Here is a 24,168-nt window from a genome sequence, read left to right as displayed (position 1 = left end):
GATAAAGGAAGCGCTATGATCCCTTTCCTCACACAGGTAATGAATGATTCCTTATTTAAGATCCTGAAAAAAATTCCCAATCTCATTGGCTTTCCCAACTAGAGGTGCCAAAAACCTAAGGGCTAACCTGGAGCTATGATCTGTGAGCCCTCCACAAAACAATACTGAAATTAGTGAAATGAGCACCTGAAATACTGTTTATTTTCCCCACTTATGTTCTTTTAAGTGGGGACAGCCTTCCCCTTCAAACAGTGTTTTTTCTACTCCACACACATCATCCAGATTAGACGATGAGGGTCAAGCTGGGCACGTTACGTTGCTCTGCTCCATGTCCTCTCTAGCCCTTGTCTTGGATATGTTTCCCCAGCATCGATGTTGTTAAACTGCTATTTCTATTCTGCTTGCAAGCGTTAGGAAAGCATTCAGTCTTAAACACACGGCTGGGAGAGCTGGATATGAAAGGAAGGAAGACTGAGAACTTTGGTTTGTGCTCTTCAGGTACTTTCCAAATATCTTGGATGTTGTGGGCTCTTGGAATTTAATTGCAAAACCACATTTGATGGTAATAGGAATTTGTTCTATTCCCTAGTGCTCATTTTCTAGCCATTTCTTAAGCTGGTTGATAATTTTATTCCTACAATGCACATAAAGAAAAATTATCCCAAATGTTCACAGTCTTTTATTCTCTATTCTGAACTTTCCTGTTTATAAAATATTTTTAAAATACTTTTTTTTCTTAGAAAGGTTTTAGTTCAGGTTTAGGCTTTCTTATTTAGGCTTTATACTGTAAAAGCAGCCTTGCAGAAATACTACAGATCCTTAAAAATTTAGTTGCTATAATCTATATAATTTAGCTCAGCGTGTTGTTTACAGAAATATATCATCTGTTGCTTGCAGCTTTAGCTCAGCTGGTGAGGCACAAGGCAGAGAGAAGCACACAGAAAGGATGGCTGCTGTCGTTCAGCCGTCTGAAGGATCGTCTGTGCATGGGGATACTTAGCAAGAGGTACCCTTGAATCATTTCTTATGCAGAGATCTCTTAGTTTAGGACAGGGCAAAGAAGCAACTGCGCTGTGTTTCAGTTTGATCCAAGGTCAAAGACAGTCTTATTCCAAAATAAATATCTTAATTTAGGTGGAATAGCTGCCGCAATTTAAATTTATATGCTACCTCAAACCGAATTAATTTTGAAGTGTAGACAAGCTTTAAGCACTTGGAGGCTGACTTTTAATTAGTACAGCTGACAGCACCACCACAGAGCGGGTTTATTGTAATGACAGAGGCTAAACTTCATTAAGTTTTCCAAGCAACATAAGAAAATGCAAATAAGACAGAGCCGCTTAAAGGGCTTGTGACTACGCCTGTCATTTTTATTATTGATATGATTTGCACTCATAATCCCACCCGCTTCCCCTCGTTATTGTCTGTGCTGGCACCGTACCCAAATATTTGAGTGATATGGCAGTGCCTCTCTGCGAGGGTGGCAGAAGGTGATGCTGTTGTTGTGTTGGGAGGTGATGTACAGCTGTGGCCCCGAGCAATCCTGCAGGGTTTTGCACCATGGCTGTGCAAGATGGTGAAGGCAGAGAAAAGTCTTGCTTTCCGAGCCGTGGACAACGCTGTTCAGCTGTACACCAAGCCCTTGTGGCCCAGAAGGCCAACTGCATCCTGGGCTGCATCAAGAGAAGCGCGGCCAGCAGGTCGAGGGAGGGGATTCTCCCCCTCTGCTCTGGCAAGACCCCACCTGGAGTACTGCGTCCAGCTCTGGAGCCCCCAACATAAGAAGGACATGGACCAGTTGGAGAGGGTCCAGAGGAGGGCCACAAAGATGATGAGAGGGCTGGAGCACCTCTCCCATGAGGGCAGGCTGAGAGAGTTGGGGCTGTTCAGCCTGGAGAAGAGGAGGCTCCGGGGAGACCTGATAGCAGCCTTCCAGTACCTGAAGGGGCCCTACAGGAAAGGCAGGGAGAGGGACTTTTGACAATGGCATGTAGTGATAGGAGAATGGGTAATGGTTTCAAAATAGATGGAGGTAGATTTAGATTAAATATTAGGAAATAATTTTTTACAATGAGAGTTGTAGAACACTGGAACAGGTTGTCCAGAGAGGTGGTGGATGCCCCATCCCTGGAAACATTCAAGGCCAGGTTTGATGGGGCTCTGAGCAACCTGATCTGGTTGAAGATGTCCTTGCTCCTTGCAGGGGGGTTGGACTAGATGACCTTTGAAGGTCCCTTCCAACCCAACCATTGTATGATTCTAAGACGCAGAGTAGCTGCAGCTGACATGGCCCCATCCCTCAGAAAATATTTATTTCTGAAACATAAGTATGTTACTTTGGAGGATTTGTGTTATTTTAACATATCATCTTCCCTCAGCTCGGAAAACAGGCAAAATAAGCCTGTCTTTGCCTGTAAATGGCAATGAGGTCTCAAATGTCTTTGTCTTCTGTGTTAATCAGCAACCAGGAGCTGGTTTATTCAGCAGCCTAAAAAGCAGAGTGGCTGCGGTGACCCAGGGAAGCAGAAGGTTGCAGAGCACTTGCAGCTGCAGCAAAAGCAGGGCATCACCCCAGCCTGGAGATTAAAAGCTGCTGGCAACTTTCTGCAGGTCGGAGACAGAGCTTTTCACTTTAATTCCTTGTCTGGGTGGTGACTTATTTTGCTTCTATATTGCTTGCAAGCAATAGTTGTTGGGGGAAAAAAAAGCTGTAGACAAATATAGTGCTAAATATTTTTTATTTAGTTAAAAGCAGTAGATGCGTACTGACGTTTCCCCACCTCCTCTGTGTTCTGTTTCACTGTCAGGACTGCTGTAAAAGCCAGCATCAAACTTCTGGAGCTGGCCCAGCTCCAGGGAATACCAGGGCCAGAAGAAAAATCTATTTTGGGGGTGAAAAGGAAAGAGATGTAGAGGAAATAAAGTCAATTTGTTATTAAAAAAGAGGAGGGAAAAAAAAGAGGTAGAAGTGGATAATGTGCTTATGTTTAACAATGATTTTATTACAAATGTGATGTACAGTGACAGTATGTTAAATTTCCTAGTCAACAGGGGACAATACAGAACAATTTGTAGCAAAAGGAAACAGATGCAATCCTGTCTGCAGCTTCACACATCTGCTCTGCAAGTCAGCGCTGCTCCTGTAATTCTCTAGGAGGAATCCAATAAAAATGATATAAAATTTTATTGTGTTAGTGGCACTAGTTATTAGAGTGAGGAGCCAGAAAGCTTACCCAGGGCTGAACATTTCCTCTTTTTTAGTGCAGAGTAAATGACAAGCCTGTTGCTGGTAAGAGCAAGGAAAAGGTACAAATCATTTTGGAGTGCTTAGCAGGCCAGGGTGGGTGGCTAAAAATCAGAGTGGCAAAGCTAATAAAAGAGTAACAGGCAAAGATGCATCAGGAAGGATGGAAACAAGATGTTGAGATGGTATTTAAATAAAATTCAAAAAAGGAAAACTCTAAAGTTATAGAAGAAATCTGTGTGATGTAGCCGCCCTTGCCCTATTGTTTGGTGCTGTTAGAGTTTAAATAATCATTAAGTTGCCCCAAACTAGGTTCCTTTCAATATACCTGATAAACAGATCTCTGGCATAGAAAAAAACCTGGAACTTGACAGCCAAATGCTTCTCTGCACAGGATCACACAGGAAACCTTGCTGGTTTATAAAGTAGATGAAATTATAATTTTTCCATATAGACTTTTATTCTGAATATAAGCAGCGCGAACTTGGAGACTGAAGCAGAGTGAAACCAAGCAAAATAAATAATACCAGCAGTCTACTGTGGTAGTCAGCAGACTCTAAATGCATTCTAACTGATCTCCCTTAAATTCAAAACTTTGAGTTTTCTGGATTAAATCCTATGAGTGTCCCTTTGCGGGTAGGCCCTGTGCAGCACTTTTGGGTATCCCGGCAGTGCGTTGCTCCTGGCTAAGCCAGAGTCAATGGAAGTGAGATGTTTCCTGGTATAACAGGGGTGCTGGGCCTGACTGGGCATTTCTGTTTCATCATGAGCCATAACCTCAGATTATTTCCACAATATGCGATCTACAGGTGGCTGTCCAGACCAAACAGAGAGAAAAAGGATTTATTTTGTGGCAGAAATGTGGCGCAGCAATCTTCTGCTTAATCCGCGAGAGCCAGCACTTCTGAGAGGAGGCAGCTGAAGTGCAATTACAGTGCGCAGGGACTGGGAGGTGAACACTCGAGAGCATTAGCGATTCACAAAGGCAAGCCAGAGGGATACAGATATTACTACATTCCTACAATTTTTTTTTTCTTGTGATTGCCTAACTTTCAAAGCCCCTGATTTTGAGACCATGTTTATAAAGCCGTTTCTTCAGACCATAGCGGCTCTGCACTTGCCAGGGTGCCCCAGGTCAGACAGCTAAAACTAAGACACACTTCTTGCCTTCTTTTAAAGTCTTAGCCTTCGCGTCGCAACCTCTGAGGCGAGGGAGTCCATCTAACCCAGTCCAGCTCGCCTGAGCACCGCACAGTGACCCGGCTGCCTCTCCTCAGCACAGCTGCCCCTCATGGGGGCCATGTCCTCAGCCCGGGAGGAGGTTTTCACCTGTTCTCTGAGGTATTGTCCTGCCTGCCATCGACCCTGGGGTAACAGATCGAGAGGGGATTGAAAATGAGGGATAGCAGAGGGAGGGAAAACGGGAGCCACCATGCTGGGGGGTTGAGGAGGCCTTGCTGTGAAGAGCTGTCAGCCTGACAGAAAATGGCCGCCACCTCCTCCCCTCACATCACCTCATGTTGCCTTGCCCTCTCCGGAACCTTCAGCACTCGCTTTGGGCCATATCCTCACACACTAAAGCAGTAGGTTTTGCTATTTTTGTGTTCCATGGCTTTTCCTAGAATTTAATAAGTTAGAAATCCCAGGTGACAGCACGTGCTTTTATTGAGGTGTTTGGTGTGGCAGACTTGGGAGTCACCAGTGTTATTCCCTCTCTCCTGCTTTCCCTGCGTTTTTATGGAGCTGAGGTGCTCAATAAAAACTTCTTGGCAGCATTAGCACAGGCCTTAACCGTGTCTTTGAATCTGCTGTTTTTATTAGCACGGTCCTTTATCTGCAGAAAAAGAAGTTCAAAGGGCTGACTGAATGACCGCTCTCACCTCAGAAGAACACTGCAGTAGGAGCAACACGTTTTCTTTTCTGTTCAAGTATCCTTCATGAAATGTAAATAAATACTAAGCTATGAATCATGTGCTTTTGCAGAATATGATGTTATTTAGAAATTGAAAGCCTTTTACCAGGTAAAACAATGGGCAGATTTTTTTTTTCTCTAGCAAAAAAACATTGCACTTATTCCCACCAGGTTTGTTAAAGCAGTGTGAAAGACATATTAAAGACAGTGAAACCAGTTTACCTTAGGTTTAAGCTAGTGCAGTTTATTGGATTATGATAAACAGATTCAGATACTACAAATCCTAAAAAATTACAATTTATTTTACTTGGAAGATTATTGCATTTGAAAATAAGTCCGCACTAAAACATGACAAATGTTAAATTTAAATCCAGAACCAAAGTTTAAACAAACTTCAGATGGGAATGTCCAAACACAACCTTTCAAGACTTTAACCTGAGGGACTTCATGTTTTTCAAATAATAATTAATTTCTGTTTGCAGAACCACACTAAAACATTTTATTCTGCCTGACATTACTGAATTGTTACAGTGACTTGTGGGAAGTGTAGTTCCTCTCTGCAGGCTGAGGTGTTTTGCCAGACAGTTGCATGTTAGTATTATAACGATACTAATATTTTGACTGTCTCACAAAACAAATATTGCAATACCAGTTTACTTAACCTAAAAGGCAAAATATTTTGATCTCACTTCCTAAATGAAACTCAAACATTTTTGAAAAAGCATAACTTTTCATTCCAAGGATCTCTTTTCCAGTGTAAATGTATTTCAGTGGAACAGTCCTGAGCCATTTCAACTTCCAGACACGATTTCAAAAAGCAAAATCTTTTACAGCCTCACTTGCTAGATAAGACCAAACCTTTCTGTGTGTTTTTCTGAATAAACAAACCATTAGTTAGAGCTGTAATGCAGAAAGCAAACCTTTCAACATTGATCTTTTATTGGCCAGTTAGAAAATATTTGAGGAAATGTTTTGCCAGGTAAATACATTACTGATTATTTTAGAACAAAATGAGCCAAGAGGATAACTAGGCAAATAAAATGGGTCAGCATTTAAGAACAGTTTTATGAGTTCTGTGGAACTGCACAGGAAAAAGCCAATGGCAACGAGATTGCAGTGGCAAATATGCTTAACAAACGTGGTGTTTCTGATGCTGTTGTGACCTGGTCCCTTATTTCTCAGCATACTGCAGAATAAAGCAAGATAAACTGCTGGCATGGCCCCTGGAAACCAGCTGGCTTGACAGGGTACCTGAAGAAACACAGAACTTACATGAGAATGACAGACTAAGGGGCCAAATTCCTTACTGCTTAAGGTTTTGAGCCTTAAAGTGGCAAAAAAAAAATTTGGGGCATTAGAATCTTAACTTTGTAAACTTCACAATCCAACTCAGCATTTCATACATCTCATATGTTAGCAACATGGTGACCTAAGACTGAGATTTGGCCTACTCTGACAAAGGGTCTATTTGCTAATTGCTGAGGATGATCCAGCTGGAGCATTTGGATGCCCTCAGCACACCAGGGTACACAGCCTATTCAGAAATCTAGAATAGCTTTCTGGAAGGCTACAGATTCAGATAAACATACCAGGCATAATTTTCAGCTACCATAAACTCCTGTAACCCTGCTTAAGTGAGAATAACTAAGTCCATGGATTTATATGAGGTGATGATTATTTATTTTCACTTTGTGTTAGAAATTAAGCTGAAAAACTGGATTGATAATTCTGAATGGGTCTTTTTTCCCCTTCAGCTCCCATTCATTCATTCCTGGCTGAGCAAATATTTTCCTTGACTAAATGTCTGCAGACAGTGTCAGAACCAAATGCACCTTTTGCATATTTGCTTTACCTATGATGCTGAAATCACTCGTGTCAGTTTTCTGTTATTTTTCATAGTTCAAAGACACCTTCCCCCCAAAAAAAAATACTTGAAAAGGGCATCTTGCAGAAATCCTGTTAGCAGAAAGCAGTGTAATGAAGAAGCCTGTTTTGGAAACCATGAGGAGCTATCATCCATAAGAATAATCCTGAATAAACTGATAGCCTGAAGCCCAGAGTGTTCTTTGTGGACTTGTGGGTAATTGCCACAGTGAAGAACATGCATATATTAAATTAAAGGTATGATTTTTAAATTTTTTTTTTCTCAGTTAAATGCATTAAATCCCATACTTACTTCACTTACTGTCAGCATAAGGCTTCAGGCATCTTTGTAATGTAATAACTGATAGAGTTATACGAACAGCTGTTGTTCTCTGGCAGATGACAGCACAGCTTTGCATTAATATCAGGCTATTATTAATAACACTAATATATTCACTTGTAGAGACAGTGCATCTTAACAAAAGGGTTATTATTTCTGAATTGTGTAGTCTGGCTGTTTTCTACACTTCATTGACTAATGCCACGTTTTGAAACAGCTGGCCATGGGTTTGTCACCTGTAAAAACAAACATCTTATGTCTGTATTAAGTTCAGTCCTTTTTCTCTGCTTGGGTTCTGAGCCATGGCTGCTACCACAAGACAGCTTAATAACCAAGGGATTAACAGCAGATATGTTGTGCATGTGTGCTGCAGACGATATGGCTGATCTTCAGGAGATGACAAAATAAATTCATTTATGCTTCAGGAGTAGCAAAATGGCCTCATAGACCAGCAAAACTTTCCATCCTATTTCATGGAATCATACTGTAATCAGTAAGCATGTTAAATTATATTATCTATAATATAAAGTCATATTGCAGGAGCCTGGTGGCTTATGCGAACCACAAATCACTGCCCTGGAAAAAGAGCTTTGCAAAAAGAGACCATAAAAGTCACCCGAACTGAGAGAAGCAATGGAGAAAGCTATGCTTTTAAATAGAGTAGCTCATACCACAAGCCAGCTGGCTGAGGATAAATAGTTTACAATTTTAAATCAGTGGTTATTTCTAGGTGATATTTCTCTTTCTATCATGCAGTCACTATGAGACAGAGCATTAATTCCCAGAATACTTATGCACTAATGTTTTACACAAAGCATACTGAGGAAGAGAAGGAGAATTTTCAAAAGCAGCAGACTGACCTAAGCTGAGACAACTCAGGATCACAGGCCTTTTTAGGAGCTTTTGAAAAATCACAGCCAAAGGGTTTGGTTTTGTTTTGCTCTTAGCACAGGGAGGAGCATGGACCTGCTGGGGTGTGTAGGAGGTGTCTCCTGGGCACATTATGGGAGTGAATCCCAGAGGTGGCCATGGTGGCTGCCTGGTTCTCATGCCAGGGTGTCCTGCCCTGCTAAGGAATGCAGCTTTTGGTCACCGCGTGTGATCTTGGGACAACTTCAGGCCTTCTCCCTCCACAGCTGATCCACTGGTCTCTGGATTTGTTTCTCAGTCAGCACACCTATGCACCTCTATAGTTACTATTGTCCACTAGGATAGGCACTGATATAGGAAACCAGAGAGACATGGATATTTTGAGTAGGACACTAGAGAATGAGACACAAGTGATAAGCCTGGTGCTTCTGGGGGTATGTGATTTAGAGACAGGACATTTAGTTCCCACAAACTATTTGCCAAATGTTTCTTATAAATCCCCTATCTAAAATGGTAAGATCTGTCAAAGTTCCCTGGGATTTATAGCAGCCATAATAAATGACTGTATGAGCACAGAGAGAACATGCATGGGGTGATTAATAGATTTTTCTCAAAGTCAAAGATAAAAATGAACAGCAGAGGAAAGGAAAACCTTCATATTAACTCTGTGGGAGCTCCTGTATTAATTGGCACATAATCAGGTACAGCTGCTAATAATCATACTGCTCTTTAAACCAACACACACAGCACTGCCAATACAGCCTTAAGAGCTAGAGATTAGAGAATATGCAAATATTCTTTTGAAATTCAGGCTGCTGGATGAAAGTCACATTTTCTTACAAGCTTATAGATCACCAATCATGGGTTGTGCTTATATCAAGACGTGACAATGTGGGATTCCCTCATGTCGTAAACCATCTCTTGCTCTGCTTGAAGGTCACTGAATAGTATCTGTCAGAAGATATTTTTTTTCTGTGTCCTATATCTTGATAATACAAATCTTCAGAGCAACTAGGCTTCTTGATGGGACATTCTGCAGATTCTTTGTGGGAATCTCTTTTTACTGGATATTGTTGTCCTCTGGAGAAACTACATATCTCAGCTTGCCAGAGCCACCAGTGGGTCATACAACATCAGGAAAGTTCAAATAAGAAAGTAAACTTAATAAAGCCAATTTATTGTATAGCAACAAAGGACTGAGCTCTTGATTACAACCTTGGAAGCAGTTACAGATGTAGCAAAAAAAATCCCCAAACTTTTAAGAAACCTACAGTGACTCTAACAACCTCTTGTTCCAGCTGTCACTTAGGATTTTTCCCCTCAACTATCAAAGTCAAGGGGCAGAATTCCCCCTCCATAGAACTGGCTTTCTGAGTAGGCTATCATCCTGGAGTTTCCACTGAAGTTAATACTCAAGGGTTTTCTTGTTGGTATTGAATGCAAACAAAGCTCCAAAGCCATCTCTCAAGGGCCTCTCTGTTCCTTTACTCACTTAGGGTCTCTTGCCCTCCTGAAATCTTGGCACAGCTGTTATCGTGTTCATGTAAGCATTAATGAGATATCTTTTAGCATGAAGCACAACAGCTCTGCTTTGTGGGTAGGGTCACTGGAGTGCTGAGCTTTTCCTGTTCTCTTCAGAAGGTCAGCTGAACTACATTTAGTAGTGTTTATGTAATGTTTTGTTAATCCCATAAATCTGCTTTTGTGACTTTTAGGTCATGGTCTTTTGTGACTTTTGGCTTCATGGCACTTTTACAGTGATTATGCAAGCCATTTTGCTAGGTGCTAGTCATTTTAGGGTTTGTTTTTTTTTTCTGCCAAACAGAGGTATTCCAGGCTTTGTAATAAGTTGCTGTAAGAATGGCTTTTGGGACATATGAAACTCCTTTTCTTGCAATCCGTCAAAGCTGTGACAGTTTTCATGTGTGTCTCTACAAAGCTAATCAGCAACTGCATTTGTTTCTTCTCTCCAAAAGACCATTTTCCATCTCGTAGATGTTCTTCTTCTGAATATTCATAAATGTGATATGAATTAAGTGTGAGAGATGTGCTCTCTTCTCTTATTTCAGGTGTTCATGTCTGCAGTATGCTGACTTTGTGATCATTCCCCCCCAAAAAAAGGGAAAGGATAAATGAGTAAACACAGACACTAGTGTAAAAGCTAGTGCTGGGTGTTGCCTGGTGACTAATAGCTGTCAAAGCCAAATTAGCCAAGCTGCTCTGGAGACACAAGTGATTAGCGAATAGGGATCTCAGAAACAGGGAGAAGCATGAAGGGGAGATTAACTGAGTTTAGGAGAGGAGGCAAAGGTGAAACAGTTAGTGAGGTGTGAGCTGAAGTCCTTGAGGTAATCTTTGTTGATTCTATTTGTTGCTGCCTTTTTTTTTTGCTGTGATGGTAATAGAGTTTCTTTACTTTCTCTTTTTGAATGCCCTTGTTTTATTTTTGGGCTGACCCTATGGTTTGCCTTTTCTGATAGGAGTGTGAAGGGTTTGGGTGTAGGTTTTGTAATTTTGTTACAAATGTGTTATTTTCTTGAGTAGAGCTTGCCCTATTTTGTGCACTTCGAAGGCACAAGCACAATAAAGAGTGTGCAGAGTGAAATCAAAAGTGGTGTGAGGTACCTGTTGCAGACCATCATGCTAATGTTGCCTATCAACTATGGTGGTTGTTTTGTGGTTCTTTACAAGCTCATTCAGAGGAAACAGGTACTGGATGAATCCTTACAACTTGAAAAATATACTTAGCAATATCTTCTACTGATGTGTACACTTGATTCTGTTTTTTAATGTGCGGAATATGCAATTTTCTATTTGAAATATGTAGCAGTCTCTTATCTGTCTGCATAGTGATTCTACAGAATTTTTTTTTTTTAATTTTCAAAGAAAAAAAAAGAGGAAATTTGGTTTTTGTTGGAAGGAAAAAATAAACATGAGGAAAAGAATACAAAGCTGGGAAAATCTGGGGAAAATGGGAATAGGGTGTAAGAAAGTTATTGAAAACTATGAAGAAAGGTGTGTGTATTGGAAACTGTCCTAAATTTGTGATTACACTTTAAGCTCCGCCTCAGCAGTTCCTTACATATTGTAAAATGGTTTTGCCTAGGTTGGATTTTAAGCTTATAGAATTTATGCTTACTTTTCAGTTTTAAAAAGTACTATGCTAAAGAAATATGAAGTACCAAAAATAGGTCACAAATCAACTCTAGGGTACTGCTGGTGATCTCATTTATGGTAAAGCCAAGCACTGAGCTATTTTAGATATGTCCTTTATGTATCTCCCTCTTTATTTAGTGTGTAGTTGGCATTAAAAATAACCTTTCACCATATGTGAAAAACAAGAAGTGATCCATACAAAGCCAGGCTACTTGTCAATGAGTATTTTTTTCCCCAAAGATCAAAAAAGTAATAGTAATTCCTTTGTATTTTTATTTTTAAAATCTTTATTCTGTGTGGCTTGAAAAAAAAAAAAACCAAACCCTAAATATTGCTTCTTTTTCCTTTTTTAGAATTAGTCAGGCTTTAAGTCTTTGCTAATCTGGAGGTTTTTTAATACATGTGAAAGTGTACACTGGGAGTTGTTGTGCTTTTTTTGAAGGTAGGAATAGGTACTGTGCTTTCTTTGGAGTAAAGGGAGAACCAGTGGGCTTTAGCTGGCACTAAGAGGTTTCCCTGAGTCTATGGTTTGTGTGCATCCAAGTTTTTCTGTATTAAAAAGAGCTGTAGTCGCTCAGAAGATCAGATTTGGTGTAAGTCTGAAGAAAATAGACCTTTTTACCTCTTTGAAATGCAAGAGCAGCTTTGAAAGTATCTTAATATTACTGTGATGAAATACACTGCAATTCAGAACCATTTGAGCTAAGAACGAAAGGGTTTTTTTTCCCCAATAACTTAATATACTTTCACTTGCTAAAGGTATGTGCCATGGTTAATATGTAGACAATGCTACCAAGAGATGGGAAGCTTGGTGCATTTAAGACCTCCATAATTCATGTCTCTCAGGAGTAGGCTCAGAAATAGAAAGCAGACTGAAGACAGTTAATTTCAGTCCTGTCACAGGATCTTGGGATAGCAATATTGAACATCAAAGCAATAGATATGCAATAAATCCAAAACTTCATTGGAAGCAACTGAAATGGACGTCTTTGTTCAGCATGTTTTTCCTATCAGATTTTATAGCAAGTCCTCTGTTAGACTGTGTGTGCCTGTGGGTCAGACCCTCAGGTAACTCTGACAGAGATCCTTGGTGTTTCTGATTACAATAAGTTAGGGCTTTATTTTTCTAGTAGGAAAATGTGTCGAATGTAATAATTTGCCTGATCCTTTGGTAATACCCTGGTGCCTTTGCAAATTTAGAAGCATAGCTGTTGTGTTTATTCACAGACAGCTTGGCTATTTCAGACTGTCCCTTATGCCTGCAAGGGAAGAGCTGTAAGACTAGAGATCTTCTCTGACTGATACTACAGGATGGTTACTATTTCCCTTTAAGTCTCATTACCCTCTTTTTGCTATAGCTCTCCATCCAAAAAGAGCCTTGAAATGAATTCACGTTCTCTATGCATTTTTCTGTAAACCATGAAAAAGGAATCTTTCCATTTGCTCTGTCCTCATCTTGCTACCCAGAAACTGTATTTTGGATTAAGTTTTAAATCAGCATAAGAAAGAAAGGTAAATTATGTCTGTCTTATGCCTGTCCATGAAAACCTTGTTGTAAATATACCTGGGAGGCAAGGGGGGAGGGGAAAGGGGAAAAAAAACCAAACAATCTTGTCTCCACTGCTGTGGGTGCTGGCTGTGACAGGAAGCAGACAAAGTCAGCGGTTTGCTTGCTGTCCTAGAGCCTTTTCCTTGTGTATGTGTTTCTGCTAAGTCAAGCTGGGGTCATGCAGAGATGCATGAGTGCGTGGGATGCTCGGGAGGGGCCCTCAGGTGTCACATGGAAACCTGAAGCTGGGCTCACCTTGAATAAGAACCAGAATTAAATGTCTAACACCAGGTAACCTCATTCTGGGAATGAGGTTGTGAAGTTAGAAAAATGCTACGTGTCACATATTGAAAGGAAAACTCTGCACCTGTGGCTTTAGCCTGGGAACAGTGAAATGATGGTGATTAAATGTACAGCTCATGGGGAGGCCCAAATACAAAGCCTGCAAGCTGAAATCATAGACTGCTAGTCAGCTACCTACGACATATAAAATAAGTGTATATGGTTTTATAAGAGCTTCTGAAAGATATGCTGAGCTGAGATATTTTATTGATGATAGGAAAATGAGAAAGCAACTTCCTTCTCTTTGCTTCTGCTTTTGTCTTCCTATCTCGGCTGCATCTCATCTAACACTTTCCTTTTGTTAATCACTCAGACTGCACCGTTTTCCTAGCACCTACCAACCTGTAAGTCTCTCTCTCTTTCCACCTGCTTCCTTAAAGATTAGTTTCATGTTATGATCCACCAAAGTAACCCATCTAACACCTAGCTGCAGAGATTGCAGTAGCAGTTTCACATCACTGACAAAATCCCATCAAAGCCGGAAATTGTTTTCTTTATGTGAGTGGCAAGGCAATTATCAAGCTGAGTGACATGGGCAGAGGAGTGCATTTACACTAGAAGCTATTGCTACGGCAGAAACTTCTGGCAGGAATGCACTGAGTGACTGACTGACATCCTTTGGCTTATTATTATGGGCCTCGTGTAAATGAGGTAGAAGCAATGACTGTTACTGCGTTTCTAATCAACAAAGTGTTACGCTGGTAATTAGGTTTCAACTGACTCGCTTCTCCTTTCTAGGCATTAATTGGAGGAAGATATGCAGATTGCTGGTTAATAATAGAACAGTTATAGTTCTATAATCACTTTCTTCATGTTCATCAATTTGTTTGATTGCTTGTGTGGCAAACATTTGATCCTGCCTGTGTCTATTTAGCCATCAAACTATTTTATAAACCTCATTGTTTGTCAAGTTAGTGCCATCTTAAAGTGCTGCAACTTGCAGAGCCTAATAAGCAGCAAATGTAGAACTTTATTTTGCGAAACAGATAGAGCGAGGTCTTTCAAAGAAAGCTCCAGATTGTCCAAACCACATATGGATGTCAGAGATGGGAACAGTGTGAGCTGTATGCTGAACCTATTTTAAACTCCCACTCGTGATTTCCAAATGCAGCACTCTGACAGAGAGCAGGCATAGATAATTTTGAGAGCTATAGTGCTTGTATAAATAAAGGCTTCAGAAATCTGGTTTGGCAAAAGTGTTAATAATTATTACATTACCTGTCTATGGTGGTGCAACTAAAACTGGAACCTAATGGAAAGGTACAATTACCCTATGGCTAATTCTAGAACATATGTATAATATTTACTGCCCAAAGAGATCAAAAAGCTTGCAAAGGTATTTTCATTGTGTTGTAAATGGTGATCTAGGGCTCCAAGAGGGGAGGAAATACCCATATATTACATAGTGGCAGGTGCAAGCTTCAGCTAATGACCCACATAGGCTATTTTGTGACCCTTGTGGCCACAAAAGCCAAATCTGCATGAATTTTCCCATACCTTTCCGCAGGTGTTGCTTACAGAGCTTACAGCTCTGCAGTAGCACAGGCATCAGTCTGTTCCCCACCCACTCATTTGCAGCTGTCTGGAACATACCATCTGGCCATATGTTAACAAATTCTCAAGTCTTGTTATTGAACTAGGAACCAAACATCCATCCCCTGTGCCTGGGCTTTAGTCAGTATATCAGCCCTCCATAGGTGCAGTCCTGTCCTCAGGATTTCTCTAAAGTGTGTTCTACTCCTGCTTTTCTAGTAGACCAAAGATAAAGTATTTGGGTAGAGACAGAAGGAGTGTCAACCAATCTTTTTATAAAATAAACTGTGTTTTTAGGCTTAGCTAAGCTACTTTCTTACACCTTCTGGGGAAAGGGAAAAACTGTTTGGGAATAATCATAGCGTAGGAGTGTGAACAAAGAATCAGCAGAAATCCAGATGTATGTTTTATTTATACCAAAGTCAAATAATGTTCCTTATAACAGCTGATTTCAGATTTATACATGAAGTCTCTAGACAGTTCTTTATTTGCTAGGTGACCATCCTACACAGGAGTTAGCTGGTTTGAAGTTTTGAGCCTTTATCATTGCATAGGATTGCTGAGTGCTGCCCTCCAGCCTCCTTATCTACCAGGAAAAAAGGAAACTTGCTTAATTCTGTTTTTCCCCTTGTTACACCTTTATACAAATGACTTTTCATAAACTTGCAGCTTGTTTTTCATCAGTTCCTTGCAATATGGCTTTGAAAAAAATGTCAAGTAGCTCTAGAGAGAAAGCTGGCCTTGAAGTAAAAAGCCTTGATGCTGTGTTGGTGTCTGCTTTTTGCTACTCTCCATTTCTTTGACTTTTCAGGAAGTAGACTAATTTTATATTTTAAGTGCTGCTGGAGTTCGCACCATTGGGCAAAGTCTGGATATACCACCGTTGCTTAATGTGGTATAAGAAGCCATTAGGCAATGGCTTGGGAGCAGCTCCACAGAGGGGCCTCTTCCTTGAAGACCAGTTGCTTGCTGGTAGCTCCCAGTCGAGTTTGCAACCAATGTAAGCACTTGCTGACATCTCTTCCTCCTTTTGGAGGTAGCTGGTGTGTATGGGATGCAAAATAAAAATCTGATACCTGATGCAAGGGAGAATTCCTTGTACAAGTTGTGCGTTCATAAGGCAGAAGTAACACCTTTCAAAAGTCCATTTACATGTCTTCTTGCATCCACAGTCTTGAGTATCTGCTTCTGTATGCCCATGTAGCACCTCCATGTGCTCAGCTAGCAATCAGAGACTGCATGTGGCTGCATAGATATGTGTGTTTTGTGCATGTATTGCTCTCTGTAAGCACTTGTTGAACGTGGTGCAAGAAAGCAGATATATAGGAAACATTTGAACTACAAACATCTTAGGCTCCCAAAGAGGAATGTATATGTATCCTTCAAATACTTGAAATAGACTTGAAAAAGCTATTTTATTTTTTCAATCTTATTTAAAATTTTATTGAATTAAAGAAAATGATGAGAACCTCCAAACTACCTTTGAAAAGGTTTCCCAGTACAGCATGCTCCTTACTGAAACTTGGTTTGAAATTGCTTTTTGCTCTCTACGAAAAATTGATTTCTCAGTATACTTACTGGACATGAAGTTTTGAGTTTGTAACTACCTCTCTGCAATTATATCTGTGTCACGTTATATTTTACTGGCAGTATTTTTATTAAAAGCTAACATACTAAAGGATTTATGTACCTTCATAGTGTCTGAATAGTGGAAGAATGAGGAAGGGGAAGAATGTGTTTCTGAATGAGGAGGAATGTACATCTTGGACTTTGGAAAGGAAGGTGACGTCCAAGGAGCTAACATGGCTTCACTGCCCTTAACACTGGAAGTCTTTCTAAAACCTGCTTTGAATCTTCTCTACTGTAATTACAGTATCTTCCTTCATTGATTCACTGGCCTGGACTCCTTGGACTCCTTCTTTTGTTTCTTGTTTTTTGTTTTGGTTTGGTTTATTTTTTTTCTCCTTAAGGTTCATCAAATCCAGTTCCATAGCTCATGTTTTCTAGATTTCTGATTGTTTTCCTAAATAAACAAACAATCCCAGACCTGTGATATTTGAAAGCTGTCGAAGCTGCCAAGACACCACAAGTTGAAAAAATCTTTAAATGAGAATTCTGCCTATATAGAGATTTAAATCACTGCATGGGTAAAACTGGTGCTTTCAGTCAAAAGGAGCTATGTTCTTTCCAAAGTTTTCCAAATGAATCAACCTGCAATTAAGCACAAAGCTTAGATGATGTTGAACGGTGCTTTTATAAGGCTTGTTCCACCACCATCATCATTCCTGTAAGACCACAGTATCTGAATGTCTTGTGATCTCTAAAGTAATATTCTCAGAGATAGGAAAGTACTATTATACCTTCAAAGGTGAAGCTTCAACTTCTCATTTAGCTTTAAAGACACCAAATTCAGTTCCCAGTATTGTCCGGGGTGCGGGGAGACTACTACCTTAAGAGGACAGTTCAGCCTGGTCTCTTCCATATAAAAAGAGCCTTGAAGAATTATAGACCTAGCTGATGCATGCCTTTTATCTTAAAGAAAAATGAAGATAAATGAGGGCCCCAAACTCTCCATACCTCCATCATACAAAAAAGCTGCAGCCCAAGTCATCAGACTATCTTTCTTGCACTAAATCAAAGCAACCAGTGATTTAACTAATAATCCTTTTACATAGTGATGCTCCATAAAATGACTATAGAAAATGAAAAAAAAAACCTAGTCTAATGCTGAAAGACAAGAAAATGAGTGGTGTGGTAGTTCTGCTGAGTATTGCAGAGCCTGTTATCCTCAGTGGAGACTTGTGTTTTATGAGGGAAGAAACTGTTAACACTGTCTCTGGCCAGGACTGGGAATTTTCATTGCAATGAAAGGCACTATACTGAAAGCACCGGGGATTTAAGGCTCTTATTCACTGCACACAGAATTGCAGAAAATGTAAAGATAAATAAATAAAGGCTGACTGGTAACAGCTGGCTGTAACTTTTTGAGCCAACAGGCCTGAGCATTTTCTCTCTGTTTCTTCTTCATCCTCGCCTTTAGCTGATAACATACAGTTTATTTGTCATGGAGCCAACCCAGCCAACCATATGCTTAAAATGTCTTTTCCCACTCATCTCTCTGGTGCAAGCACAAGCTGCTTGCGCCATGTTCTGGTAGAGGTAGGAAACACCCTTAGGAAATGTATGCACAAAGGCAAACAGATTGTTGATTAAAACACCAACGTTGACTTCAAAGTGTTGGCCTGGATATTTCTGGTACCTCTAGACTGTGCCAAAACACCTTCTTGTCCCTCCAGATGTAACATGCTCTGTAAACGTTAATTATGTGATTTCTTAACAACTAATAAAAAGACTTATCCTTCCCTTTCTCTCATCTTCAGGCTTTCTACCCTCCTCCCGTTTATCTGAATTACCTTCTTCTGTCCCCGGGACAGTTGTTTGGTATCATGTAACTTCCTTGCAGTTCAAAAACAAGATGGTTAATTCAAATATTAAGACTTCTACTAAGACCAGATAATATTGTAGCTAGAACAGGAATATGAAGAAATTATGTTTATTGTGAAGACCTATTTTAATACTAGATTTTTAAAGAAAATAAGCTTGTTTTTTCTACTGTTCACAGCAGAAGTGGACTTCTCAGAAGCGGGGTGGGGGGGGAAATTGCATTTTGCCTGTTGTGCTGACCTGCTGACACAAATAGATGTGTGAATGTGTGCCAGTTATCACCTTTTCCAGAAGGATATCTTGTTTAACAGATAATTGTGGTCTTCTGTTGTGTCCTATTAGGCCTGTGCATATTTTCCTGTCACACTCCTGTTATCCCAGGTATAGTTTTGATGGATGATGTGAAAGTTTGGACCAAAATACTTTCATTGAAATTGTAATTCTGATTTACATCAGCTGCTGAGCATCCTACAAGTAAAATTTTCTGTTGTTTTTTTTTTTTTTGTTTTTGTGTCATCTAAGTAATCCTGAAGGTTTAGTGGTGTATAGGATTAGTGCAGGGTCTCTGCACAGGTATGAATAGATTCACAGAAAGTGATTTTGTAGACAAGACTGGATTTAAAATGTACTGTATCATGTACTGGATGTAATGCTTTCTTACTCTGTGCTGGAGTATCTGTTGGATGTTTCCTATCTGTTTGATGTTTTGTATCTCCAGATCTCTGGACAAAAAAAAAAGCTGAAATCTCTAGCTGTTTTCCTGGAGAGTAACTTCACTTTTCACATGTATTGAGGAGTTTCCTTAGGCTGCAGTTCAGCAGTAACCTGCTTTTTGACTTCAAGTCAGCTACAAAGGCCAGGGATGGGGGAGAAGCTAAATATTTATTGAAATCAAAGGAGAGAAATTGATTTGCCCATTAGACTTCTGTCCTCTGGTCATTCTCTGCATCTCCCTGACAGGAAACTATAAAACTGAATAATTTTCCTGATACCAAGGGCAGCTGTGGTACCAAAGAGCATTAATTTGTGCTTTACTATTGTTACTTAAGTATGAAGATATAGTTTGGGATGGAAGGCGCTCAGAAGAGAAGATTCTCTGTCCATAGCTCAAAGTAATTCATCTTAGTTACTGACAGACTGTGTGAATTTTGTTGAAATGGTTGAACTGTAGCTGTTCTGAATCAAAGCCATTTAATCCCTTTTGGAAAAGGATACTCCCCAGCCTACTCAGTGTCTTCAAGACCTCTGAGGATGAGGCATCTTTCTGAGGTCATGTAAATTAATCCAGGAAACTTGTTAAAGCAACTTGTTTTTGTGAAGGTTTTCATTCCTCTTATCACAAAATGTACTGTAGCAGTTTCCTCTTTAGTCTATTTTTTTTCCTTACAACCCTAACTAACTCTGTCATTCACACTGAAGCTTTGCAAATTTGATAACATTTTGAACACTTATTCTGCATTTGGGAGAGGACGAAGATTTCATTCAGCAGAAGTTTAGAGGTAGTACCACAGAATGACATATTAACTTCTACCTGGCAATTAGTCTTTTTTATAATATTTTTTTTTCTTTTGTGTAAGATATGTCAATGCTGTGATAACCCCCAGGTTCTGGATAATTCGGGCGTGGATACTAGCGTGGGTGTGAGGAGGAGGAGATTGTATATCTAATGTCTAAAGTCAAAGAGGACAGTTTCCATTGACATCAGTAGGCATCACGATCCTTAATTCCGCCTTCAGTTGAAGCTTTTGTCCCAGAAGGCTATGTGACCTTCTGTGTGCTGTTTAACAGCTGCATTTCAGTGGTGTGTGCCAGGTCTCTTTTCCTTGAGATGGACTAGTTGTGCCCTCAGGTTCAGTGGAGTGACATGTCTGTCTTTCATGGGTGTTCCATACTGTTGTAATACAACAACTCCCTCAAGATAACCTAAATTTGGTCAATATACAGGAAAAAGAGGAAGGAGAAATTGGGCACATCTAAATAGAACTAAATAGTAAGAGGAGAGATGCATGCTCTTTCACAGTGTTTCTATGTTACTGTTAACATTCCTTGTGTCTAAAGTACCTTGCTGTACTTTAAAATTAAAAAAAAAAAAGTAGCTTACTTGGATTATTTTTCCAGATAACAGACTTACAAGTCTGCTTACAATTACTTTACTGTTTTTTTTTTTCCTCTCCCATTTGATTTATCCATGACTTCCTGACTGTATTTTTAGCCTGTACTCAATCTCACATTGATGTCTCTATATGAATTAACTGATTAAATTCTGGCATTCAGAATAAATATTTGTTTTAGGCTTAACTTTTCTCTTCATGCCTGTTTCTCCAAACAAATGTAGCCTGTGTTCTACCAGCCCAAAGAATGTAATTCCAAAAGAAAACAGGAGAATGGAAAATAAATTATACCTGCATTTAAAAAAAAAAAAATTTCTGAAGTTCTAGTTGCCCTTTTTTATGCATGTATGTAGTGTGTCTGAGTGGTAGGAAAACCCAGGATCTGTGGATTAACCACCATCCATTGCTTACACCAGCTTACACTGCTTTTGGTGACTGTGCTTGTCCTTAGCTCTCTGTGAATAAAAATGAGATTAAGACTGACTTGTTTCCCTCAAGAGTGAATGCTGTGCTGCTCACCATTCTCAGTCCTCATCATTCCCACTAGCCTTAGTGATGGGACTGTGTTCCAGAACAGGCTCAGCTGGCTTTACAGGGTGCACATCAACCCGAAATCCTATGCGTTGAAATGCCTTATGCAGAATGTGACATAAAGGAGGGCAGATTTTGCCCTTTATGACTACACTAGATATAGTTTGAAAACACAGCTTTTTTGGGTTTTTTTTGTGGTGTGAACTATAACGTAACAAATGGAAAAAACACTGAATGGAGCTGAAATGTACAAAAGACCTTCTCTTACCACGTTAAGCAAATGGTAGTGAAGTGCAAAAATGTGAAGGACAAGCAAGGGCTCTCCTTTTTTTTCCCTTTTTCTTTCCTTCTCTGCTTTCTCCATACTAGAAATTAAAGTCTGAATTAACTCTTCATAAACTGGTTACCCTAGCCTGGATAAAAGGAAGTGGCTAGGCAGTCGTCAGTCAGGTGGGGAGGGAATGACCTCTATTCCTCTCTGAACAGATATCTTTCATAGACTGTCAACTTCCAAGTCTCTTTTTGGTGTGGTGGGTTTTGGTTTTGTTTTTTTTTCCCTTCCCCCTGCAGGGCTTTATACATTTTCATGTTGGTGGCTTTTTTTCTCTTAAGTCCTTGATCTGCTAACTCTCCTATCTCAACAATCTTACCTTTGCCTACAATTTTACTTTTCTTATCTTGGATGGCTCTCCTCTATTTGTTTTTCACAGCTCATTCTCACAACATAGCAATTTTCTCAGAAGTTTGAGTCAAGGTTACACAGCTGTGCTGTATCAATTGGCCTTGGATCACAGACAGCTGAACCCTTGAGATTATGACCAGCAAAAGGAAGAAAACGAATTCAGCTGTGTTAGTTCTAATGAAAAAAAAAAAAGTTTGGGATGAAGCAGTAGAGCAATTGCTTCTTTCCTAGTCATGTAGCACTGAAGTTCTCGTCTGAATAAATGTAGGTCCTTTGAGCAATAATCTTTTAGGTTAATTAGTCCTAAGCAGCAAAAATAGGTAATAGCTGTCTGATCCTTGTTCTAGATCTTGGTGATGCTTGAAAAGGGGTTCTAGCCCCTCCTTTGCTTGGAGCTGCTAAGGAGGATGCCTGTAGTGGCATACAGAAGTAATGATCATGGAGTCATGAAGATCCCATTGATTTTTGTCCCTATGTCATGGTTGTTATCTCTAGGAACAGCATCTCTTTAAAGAACTGAAATGGGAAATGGCATTATTTTTCACTCTGAGGCTGTTTGGGAAGTCTGGGCTAAAATATAGAGAGACCTGCAGTAATGTTTAGACACAGCCACATACTCAGATTCATTTACAGAACGTAGCTAATTACAATGACAACTTTTTTGCTTGCTTTTTTTTCCTGTAGCTTCTGTTTGCAGTACTATATAGCTAATAGAACTGTCAATTTTCTTTTACTTCAATAAAAGGTCACCCTCCTGACAACAGCCCTGTGCCTTGTAACAGCTAGTGCCTTTATTAATATTTAAAATGTACACAGTGATATTTCCAAAAGGTCATACTTTTAAAAGACATGAAATGTCATCCCTAATTCTTCTCTCTCCCTCTTTCTTTGCTGCTTCTTCCACATCCACCATTTAAATGTTCCATTTTAGATACAACATTTAGCATGGCTTGTGTTAACTCAGATAAACATCAAGTGTTTCCCTGTTGCACTTCTACAGAGAGGCGAAGGATAAATTTGTCACTGATTCACAATCCAACAACATGTGTACATAGTTTCCAATTCTGACTATACCATAGATTCCCTTGAATTAAATGAGTAATTTGTTCTGCTGGTTCCTGATTCAAGAATGCATTTAAGACAGTGCCTAACTTTAGGCGGGTAGGGTTAAGAAGATATCGAGGCTTCAGCTGTTAACAAGAGCTTAAAATTTTTTCCTCCCTAAGGCTTCTGTTCTTTCCATCTAACAGCCAATCTACAAAATGGAGAAGGCAATACTTCCTTCCTCCCACCCTCAGCCCTCTCTACATGTCAAACTCTGTCTATAGGGACAGTTTCTACAACTATATTTATCTAAAGTAGCTGCCTACTCTGCCTGAAAGAGAAATGAGAAGGGAAAGCATGCATATTCATTCTGTCTACTGGCTGGGTCAGAAAATGGTCACTTTTGCCATAGGAAATCTGATCATTAGGGCCTCAGAAGGTGTTTTGGTCCATCCTGTGCCCAAAGACAGGATTAAATAAGTCTCTTATTGCTGGTAGAAGCTTGTTCATCCTGTTTGTAAAAACCTCTGGGCAGGATCACATAGCATTCTCTGGCAGAAGCTGAAGTTACAAACTTTATGTTGTGTGATGATTGTTCGCTCTATCTAATAGATACTACTTAAAAAAAAAAATTGTTCAAAGGGCAAAGATTGCTTACAGGCCTGTTTTCTCACAAGTCATAGGTTCTTCACTCATATTGCATGATATATAAGCAACACCAAGGCTCAGAGGAGTCCTGGTGAACAAGTTATTGGGTTATCTCTGAAGTGTTTTCACAGAAATCTGAGATGTAACTGGAAGATCTTTACTAGATGTGGTCCCTATTTTTTGTCAAGATTCTGCTGTCATATAGCCTTTCACTTTCCAGGCTCGGACTAGTTATAAAATCCATCTGAAAGCATTCAAAACAAACTTCATTTTCAGAACAAGATGAAACATTGAAGAGGTCTTGTTTGCCATGAGGTTAGTCCTTCTGCTCTTCTCCACATGTTATGGTAGCATATGAAAATGCTTTGAGGCTGGTCTCTGGCCAGTTACTTCACATTAATCATGTATCTCTCTTGCTCATTCCATCACACATCCACTTTTTTGTCATGAGGCTTTTGTATAGTTGGTTATTTTGTGACAATTAATACTGTCCCGGATCAGACAATCTGAAAATAGAAGTGAAGGCCTGCTATAAAGCCATTAGTTTCCAATAATAAGCTACCCAGTGAAGATCTGTCAGTGCACACACTAGAGAAAAATGTCCAATGGACAGAGTTCAAGCAGGGGAGGAGTAGCTGCTGCTGTTCCCTAAAGCTTGTGACTGACAGCAGCTTGTTATTCAAGTCATTCCTTCTTTCAAAGAATATGGTTCATTTTTCATGATAATATGAGAAAAGTACTTTCTGTGCTAAGAAGGATTAATGGCTAGTATGCATCAGTCTAATTTTCTATAAGGTAATTTAAAATCCATATGAGAGTCAGAAATAAGATTTTGCAGGTCTGCAATTTGTTTCTTTTCTTTGTTTGATAAAAGGATGACGATTATTTAAAAAAAAATT

The sequence above is a fragment of the Chlamydotis macqueenii genome, chromosome 3 (assembly GCF_036417535.1).
Source record: "Chlamydotis macqueenii isolate bChlMac1 chromosome 3, bChlMac1.mat, whole genome shotgun sequence".
Lineage (NCBI taxonomy): Eukaryota > Metazoa > Chordata > Aves > Otidiformes > Otididae > Chlamydotis > Chlamydotis macqueenii.
This window is presented reverse-complemented; position numbering follows the sequence as displayed.